The sequence below is a fragment of the Nothoprocta perdicaria genome, unplaced genomic scaffold, assembly GCF_003342845.1.
Source record: "Nothoprocta perdicaria isolate Ctin4 unplaced genomic scaffold, notPer1 scaffold_302, whole genome shotgun sequence".
NCBI classification, from domain to species: domain Eukaryota; kingdom Metazoa; phylum Chordata; class Aves; order Tinamiformes; family Tinamidae; genus Nothoprocta; species Nothoprocta perdicaria.
In genome coordinates this window covers 146,973-155,440 of record NW_020455536.1, presented here as the reverse complement: position 1 = coordinate 155,440, position 8,468 = coordinate 146,973, and positions in this window count along the sequence as shown.

The window sequence follows — 8,468 nt, the reverse complement described above, 5'->3', positions numbered from 1 at the left end:
TCAGCAGGATCCTGTTAAAGCACATCCCCCACTACGACACGACATTGTGGTCGTACTCTAAAGTTTTTTTTCCTTTTAATCTGTTATGCCTTGATTTCCAGTAGGCAAGAGTAAAGTCAAGTGGCAGCTCAATCCTCATAATGCAGGAGCTTATTGATGACCAGGTTGTCCTGTTGAAGAGTGAACAGACTTACTGATTGAGATGTTGTTCTGTATCACAGAGGAGAGATTYTCCTTCTGTTCATCATCATATGATGACTGAAGAAAAAATAAGCTGATGARCTTGTCACTTTCTCAGCCTACACGTGTGCAGAATTCAGCAGTCATTGCCATATCCTGAATCCCAAATCTTACAATAAAGCTTCCAAAGGTTTTCCATAAAGGACACACACTTTACTGTACCAGTCGGTGCTCAGGAAATTCTAGCATCCTTTCTTGTAATCCATTCATCCATGCAAATCTTTATGTTGGAATTAAACTTTCTTTGAAGGCTTTATTTATGTTCTTAAAGAAAAAAAAAAGGTTATTTAAAGATCCAAATAAAAAATAACACAGGCCTTTTAGATCAATACTCTTGAAGCTGGACAGAGTCCAATTAGATTTAGAGGGCCATTTGCTTCCAATCTTTACATCCAGTAAATCCAGAGAAACTCCACTAACATCTCTTCAGAATGGAACAAAAGTCATTTTGACACTAGGCCTCATTTCATTTGGTGTGTGTCACTGTTATACACAGTCTCTCTGAACCAGCATACTCAAATTATCCTTTGAGGCAGAAAGGGTATTAAAATGCTGTTCTGTATGTTCCCCAGATCTTGCCAGCTCAGAAAAAAAAAAAAAAAAAAAAGTATTTCCAGCAGACAAAGAAAGCAAAACTCAGTTCCTTTCATTGCTATTCTCGAGTCTTCCTTGGACAGTAATAAGCAGCCTGCTACACTGAAGTTAAAATTAATTCTGAGAGCTCAGGAAAACAAAAGGTTTAAATGACACTGTTTGTTCACGGAACACTATAGCTCCAGACACCACCTGGGTTGATAGTCTGGAATACCTGAGATCCCTTCTTGGTTCTGTCTTGACAAGCCCTGTGATCTTGGAGATATCTGTATTCTTTTCTAACCATGCCCCATACTATATAGATAATCAATCCTATTTTAAGAAGTCCCCATTCCATGACAAATTTGCAGAGGGTCCAGCCCAGCATAACTCCATCTGCAAAATACTAACAGTCTTCTCTCTAAATGAAAAATTTAGGGAACTATTATTAATGTATCTAAGTCAGACCTCAACATGAAATCAGAGTGGAAGACCAGGGGCAGGTTTTTGACAAGAGCAAAGACTAAGCTGTAATAAGTAGGTGGCTTCTTAACAGGCTCCCACCAAGGGTCTATGTCTAGTAATATACAGCACTGCAGCATTCTCTGCTTAGGAGGAGTTGAGGAGCGTGAAAGAAAGAAGGGAAGAAATTAGGAATAGGGAATAAAAGAAATAGTTCAGTCTCTCACGTTGGATGTAAAACTTAGCAAGTTTCTAATTTGTAGGATACCGCACACCAGATACTGCAAAACTAGGACTGCTTTTCACCAGCTTAGGCCAAGAGAACTCAGGTGAACATACAGCATTTTCTCTTCGCATAAACTGAGGGCTTGACCTGACATTGTGAAACTAAACCACATCAGGAGTTGTAGGAATAATGTAACCACAGCCTAAGCTGAATGAATATASTGTGCTGGATTTGAATGCGTTACATAGGCATATTTTGGCAAACATTCAGATTTAGCAGGCCTGATTCCTCACTTTTCCAAGYTGTAAATGCTGCAGCCGCACAGAAACACTGCAAATATAAGTGAAAACCAGAAGGGCCAAAGTTATCGTGGTCATTTTACTGCTGCGTTTTCTTTGCTTATTTCCTTGAAAGCAAAACAGCTCTGTCCTGCTGTTGTCTCTGGTCACAGGAGCTAAAAAATAGGTGACAAATATGCTTGGATGGGTCAACAGTCTGTGGATGCCATCTGGTGGCTAAGCATGAATTTTACAGAAAAATAAGGGAAATACTTCTATCTCCTGATCGTATCTTCTGTAACAGTCCTTTTTAAAAAAATATTACCACTGTTCTACTTTTATTATCCAGTTTATCACTGTCTTCTTACTAACATTCTTTCAGGGTTAGTAACATGTATCAGATATTCCAAGATTCATAACCGGTGAATCACAATTACAAACAACTACACTGCTGGGTATGGGTTACCATTAGTAACTCACTAGTTAGCCCCAAGGTTACACATCTGAGATCTTACATATGTAAGATCTCAGAAATATAACTTTTTTATATTAATTTGTTCAAAAAAAAAAAAAAAAAAATCGTGCATTTCATCTCCCTTTTCTCACTCTCCTGTCCCAGGGACATGTAACTTGTTTTTTGCAGAACAGTTCTAAAAACACTTATAAATAGCTGTACATAGCAGAACAAGAGATGTCCAGGTTCTCCTTATCCTTTATCTGTTAGAAGTCCAAATGTATAGACAGCAACACTCACACTGCTGCTGCACCACTGCATCTGGACTCTGTACTGGCACTGTAATGAAAACACATTAACAGATGCTGCTGATTGACAGTGAGCTCCAGGAAACTTGTATTTTGGTATATTTGATGATGGGTTTAAGGTTGAACTTSATTATCTTGAAGGTCTTTTCCAAGCATAATGATTCTATGATTCCATGATTCTATGATTCCATGATTCTATGATTCTATGATTCTATGATTCGGGTGGCCAAGAGCAGCAGAGGAAGCACTAATGATGTCCATGTTGTGAGGGAGGCTGGTAACCCAGGTGTGATGCTGGTCAAAGCAGTAATTCTACAAAATTTTCTGTATGAAGGTTTGTTCTCCTATAGAATACTGTGTAATTTCATTTATATTTCCAAAATAAGTAAGATGAGAATGGGGTCTGATGTCTTCTGCTTGCCATTCACATAGAAAGAAAAAAAAATAAAAGCAGATGTGGCTGGTCTCCTCAGAGTCATTAATTTMATTAGCCTCACATTTAAAGGTTGAGAGGCAAACAGTGATTTTAACTGAACCATAGAAAAGCTGGAATTATTAAGCTATCTCTTGACAAGAAAAGGAGCAAAGCCACTTACAGCTGAGGCAATTGATCTTGTAGTGATTGAGGGGAGGGGACCCAACAGACCCAATTTCCAGCCACTCTTCAACCTGTCAGACCCTCATTTCAATCCATTTATTTCAGTGCCTGTTTCAAGCCCTGCTGGAGTGATTTTTCTGCATCTTCAGCAGAAAAAGGTTCAGCAGAGAGGGCTTCCCTTTCACTGCTGGGTGGAACAACCAACGTGACTGAACTCTTGAAGAGAATTTCTTCTTCGACTAGAATCAAATTCACTGATTGGAACATGGGGAAGCAGATGTTAGCACTTCCTTTTSCCATAGAGTCTCAAAGAACTGATGACTTCTGTGCAGAGGTCASGGCAAGAGAAACCATTTTTTTCCTTTTACACTGCAGGACTTTTTCAACAGTTATTTTAAACAGAGTTATTTCGTGCTTTGCCTTTCTTCAGCTTCTCCCTTTAATCTGAACTCTGCCCGTGCCTCATATTTCTCCTCCAGCTGCATTTCCATTTATTGCTCTCTCAATTGCTTTTTTTATCAGTAAGTTCAGTGTACTTCAATTTGTCCCTCGCATAGTGATCATACAAAGTTCAGGAGCCCAATTTACTTGTGTATCGCTCCAATTTCACAGCCCTGCAATTCCCTTTTAAAGAGACTAAAGAGGTAATACCGCTGTTATTTAGGCCTACACTATGGATTGGTATGCAGTAGTGAACATCACTCATTTACTTAGATGCTCGTTTGAARGACAACTAATTTAAGCCACTGGGATGTTTTTCAAGTAAAGACAAAGTTTGAAATATGCACAGCAACAAGAAAAAAAAAACTTCTCATGTTTTATCTACTGAAGAAATTATGACACCTTAAGTGGAACTGATATTATTTTTCTCAACATGCAAACAGGGCATAATTATCTGTGTCAGAACAACTTATTTCCACAGTAATTGCAGTTGCAAAGATGAAGAACTAGTTAAAAGCCAAGGAATACCAACAGACCCTGGTTCGGGGAAGTTATTGTAGTCTGGTGGTCAGGATACAGGGCTGGGAAATCAGAGACCTTTCTATTTCTAACAGTGACCTCAGCCAAGTCAAAAAAAGAAAACCCTCTCTACTTCAGATTCAGTGAGGATAAAAAGAAGTATGCAGGAAAAAGTGCTTCAAATTCACAAGAAGAAATGGTGCTGTCTAAAGCTAGTATTCACATTTCCTTGGATATGATTGTCTTAGAAAAAAAGTAAAATTTCCAACTATAGGCTAATCCTGTATAGTAACAAAAATTTACACAGACATTGAGAACTTGTGGAACAAACACATATTTCCAACGTCTGACCGCAAAAAGCCCTCTGAGAATCATTAGTATCTCATTTCTGAGATGAAATTCAGTATAGGAAACTAAAAAAAAAAAAAGCAACTTCATATATTGCATTACAATGCAATCACACAACAAAAGGAAATGTCCATTACTGTGGTGCCTATTTTTAACTTGTTTTTAAAATTTAAAACCGGTGTATCTTGTTCACCAACAGAATTGAAATGGATCCCTGCATACACAAAATGCTTCCAGCTGCAATAGAAAATTAGAAAGAATAAACAGCTGGGAGTAGACAAAGTTGCCAAAATACATATGAGTGATAATCACAGYAACACTACTATTGCACAGAATTCAAACAATATACATTGGAAAATACAGTGACACACCATCTGTAAAGAGCAGCATTTAAATGGCAGCACAGTTTAAGTCTGTACTGGTAGTGTAGGAAAAAACAATTTTATTCTCTACTCCTGTAGCAAAACCTGGGATATTAACAGGTTTCAGAGCACTCTCTTGCTGCTGTGAGGAAAGCTGACACTGTCAGGATGCCTATCTCAAGGCAGTTGCAATGCGACTAAATTGCATTTTATTGATTTCTCAGAACAGGAAGGCCCATGCTTTGACATCAGCTTTGCTCTAAAGCTGATGAGGATTTCTGAGCGCATGCCTTGAGCAGAGCTCAGTTCTTTGTTACCCATGTTACTTTGTTAGTCTAGGCTTTGGGAGGAACTACCAGAATCATCTCTGCTTTCTTTATGTAAAAAAATCAACATCCTGGCAAGACAAAAGATGAAGACAAGCACAGAAGAAATTGTCTTTCACAAGAAGTCTCTCTGAACTGGTAGTTAAGTTCCAGGCAGTTCAACCATAGCAGGTTAATTCTGTGTTAGTAACAGACCCTTTACTATCTATTAGTGACACCAACTTAGAGCAGCTTTAGCTCAATTAATATTTTAATACTACCAAAGGGGCAGGTATCACCCAGATCACTTTATGTCAGGTCTTCAGGAGACTAAAGTTGCAAAGAAGCAAATATAAAAGTAGTTCCTGTGTCACACTCAGGAAGGCTAGTAAATCAGGCTAGTAAACCACATTCAGGAAAGCTAAATTAYTATTTCTTACAGAGAAAATAATGTAACATTTTACAACAGAAAAGGAGTCAAGGAGTTAATGCAAGAGGGTATCTGACCAATAGGCACTTACAGGTCAATTCATGCCCATGTTCACTGGGGCACAGTTTCCCTTACTAAGTTTTAAGTGGTTCCTTACTTAATAAAATAAGTTCCTCATTTAAAATTGAGGAAATCACTAGAAAGGAAAGTGGAGACAAAAGAACCTCTGGAGAAAGAGGTAGTACAGACCTACATAGTAAAAATGCATGGCACAGCCTGAATAAGAAAAGCTAATAAACTTGACTAATACAAATTAAAATCAGGGAGATAGTGTTTATATTGACTTCTGTCATTGCTCATGTTTCATGAACACACATCAACAGCATTCTGGCTTCTGAATTTTTATATATATTGGCATCTACAGGGTAAAAGATACTAAGACAACTCCAGTATTATTTCTAATGTATAGACATATGTGGCACCTTTCGGAATGATATAATTTCAAAAGTACTGTAACAATTTATACTTGCTGTAACAACAAGCAGTATTGTGTCTAGCCACCTAATAAAATTTTACTCATATGATTTCTGTTATGGATACATGCAAAAGTGTATATACAAGCTATAAAGATACTTATTTCTGTGCTGTATACAAGTAAAAAGTGGATAGCCGATATGTTGAATAGTTTGAAGATATGAAACTAGAAGGCAGTGTAAGAAAAATCTTAAAAGGTGAGAATCTTTTTTGTAATAAGCTTTTCCACTAGAGCATTTTCCACTAGGCCTAACATTTTAACATTTTATTCATTTATCACAACTGAAATTTGCTCTTGAATAAAGTTTTTTTATACCTGTTGGCTTTTGCTATTCTGTAAGGGTCATAATGTTCTGTCCAAGCTTCAAGTACACTAAAAGGCTTAAATGGCTCAAAGCAGTAAYGCAGAGTCTTTAAGTGTGGTGGGCTTGCAGGTTGGTTTAAGAGTAAAGAACAGCACAACAACTTTTGACAATATTGACATCTCAGTTTCCTCACCGTTCCTTTTTTCTTATTTTATATGAATCAATATGGCAATAATCTATTAGATTAAATCCCTCTGGAATATTAATCTAGAGATACTTTTGGTCTTTTTTTAATCAGTGCTTTGTCTCACAGTGCTTCATTAACTTAATTTCTACGTTTCAGACAAAAATTAGATGAACCAGCAGCATTTTGAAGTTCATAGACTTGGAAGTGCTCTAGTTGTATCCATCTACTTTTTAATGCKAAATCCAAAGGTAGTGGTTAGAAGACAACTGCAAAATATTCTATGGAACAGAATTCCTATCGTATCCTGTGAAGGAAAGCTACAAGACTATGTTGCAGTATATCCACAACCATAGTGTATCTCAAGCGATGCTCTAGTACAGAGGTAGTGACTGAAAGAGGTTATCAYTTCTAGCTCTCCACTCTATCTTCTGCCAGAGTCAATTAGGAATAMTAGAACAGTATATATTCTTCAGTCATTCTTCAACTTAAAACCATTATTTCACTTTCACCAGTATACAGCAGGATGGTAGAGAACATGGGCACATTATTTCACTTCCAAAGTAAAATGTTGAAAGAAAGTAAACTGCTGAGGGGAGGTACAGCCTTCAACTGCCACAATTAAATTCAACAGGGATTTATTTCTCAGCCCTCAGGGAGCTATATTGAAAAGAGTTCTKAAATTTGTCTTCCCTGAAACTAGAAGTCATTGACTGGAAAACTCCTTAGCAGAGATATCTGAATCCCAAAAGAACTTAATTTTTTTTCATTGAACTTTAGTGCACCTATCATTCAGAGGGTTGAGAAGATCCACTACATTCATTTCCAAACCTAGGTTTCATATTTCTGATAGGAGAGAGCTGGGCATTAAAAAATGGCATTTGCAAAAGCCAGCATGATAGAAGTAACTTGGCAAGCATCTAGATTTGACTTGGCAGTGTGGTAGAGTACCCAACTGGGTATAAACCATGTCATTGAARCAGGAGCAAGTATTGCTTAACAGGGCAAGATTGCACAGAAAAGCATAAAATAGGAGACAAGATGATTATCACAAATAGTGGATTTTGKTTTTTTAGTAGCTGCACATGGTCCTTTGGAGTTTGTTTCTCATAAATGTGCCATTATACGTCTACATTATTGCTGTATTGTTCTTTGCTAATAAAAGGGCACCATCAATACTACTGCTTTGCACAAGGTCTTTCTCACTGTCTTGACCTAATAGTATTTGTAGTGCACTGGGCTCTGCAGATGAGATCAGACAAGTCCAGTGTATGGGATAATTCGTAGACTTAGGCTATGCTTACACGAGCAAGTAGTGTAGTCCAGTAGGCACAGATTTAAAGTGATTCACTTTGCACTGGGAAGAGGCCATCTAAACTGTGGACATAGGTTGCGTACCTCGTTGGCATCTCTGCAAGGATTCTCAGCATGAACATTAGTAAAGAGCTGGGGAGGCTCAGATATCAAATTACTCACAATTCATGGACCTAACGGTACAGCCTCATCCCAAATACTGTGACTGAACCAAATGGAAAGGCCTTTCAAAAATGAAAAGCTGCACAGCTGACACTTAAAGAGAAGGAATTGTTCTGTCGTTAAGAAATGATCCTTCTAATCATGGAAGGAGGTGGACATGTGTTATTTTTGTTGGGATCCCTGTTTTTAAGCCTTCCCACCCAGGCACTTCCTTCTGCACCCACGGGAACCTACAAGGTAGGAGAAAAAGTGAAGGCATTTCTAGAGCTTGTCTCCTGTTTGTGCTCATGAAGTTAATTACACCACTCATTCTATAAAGGTCTGTCCCACACAGAGATACTCCACATACCTTCAGGAGCCCTACGGATGCTTTCCAAACTGCTAAAAAGTTCCTTGTTGACATGCTATGTGGGTAGTGGGATATA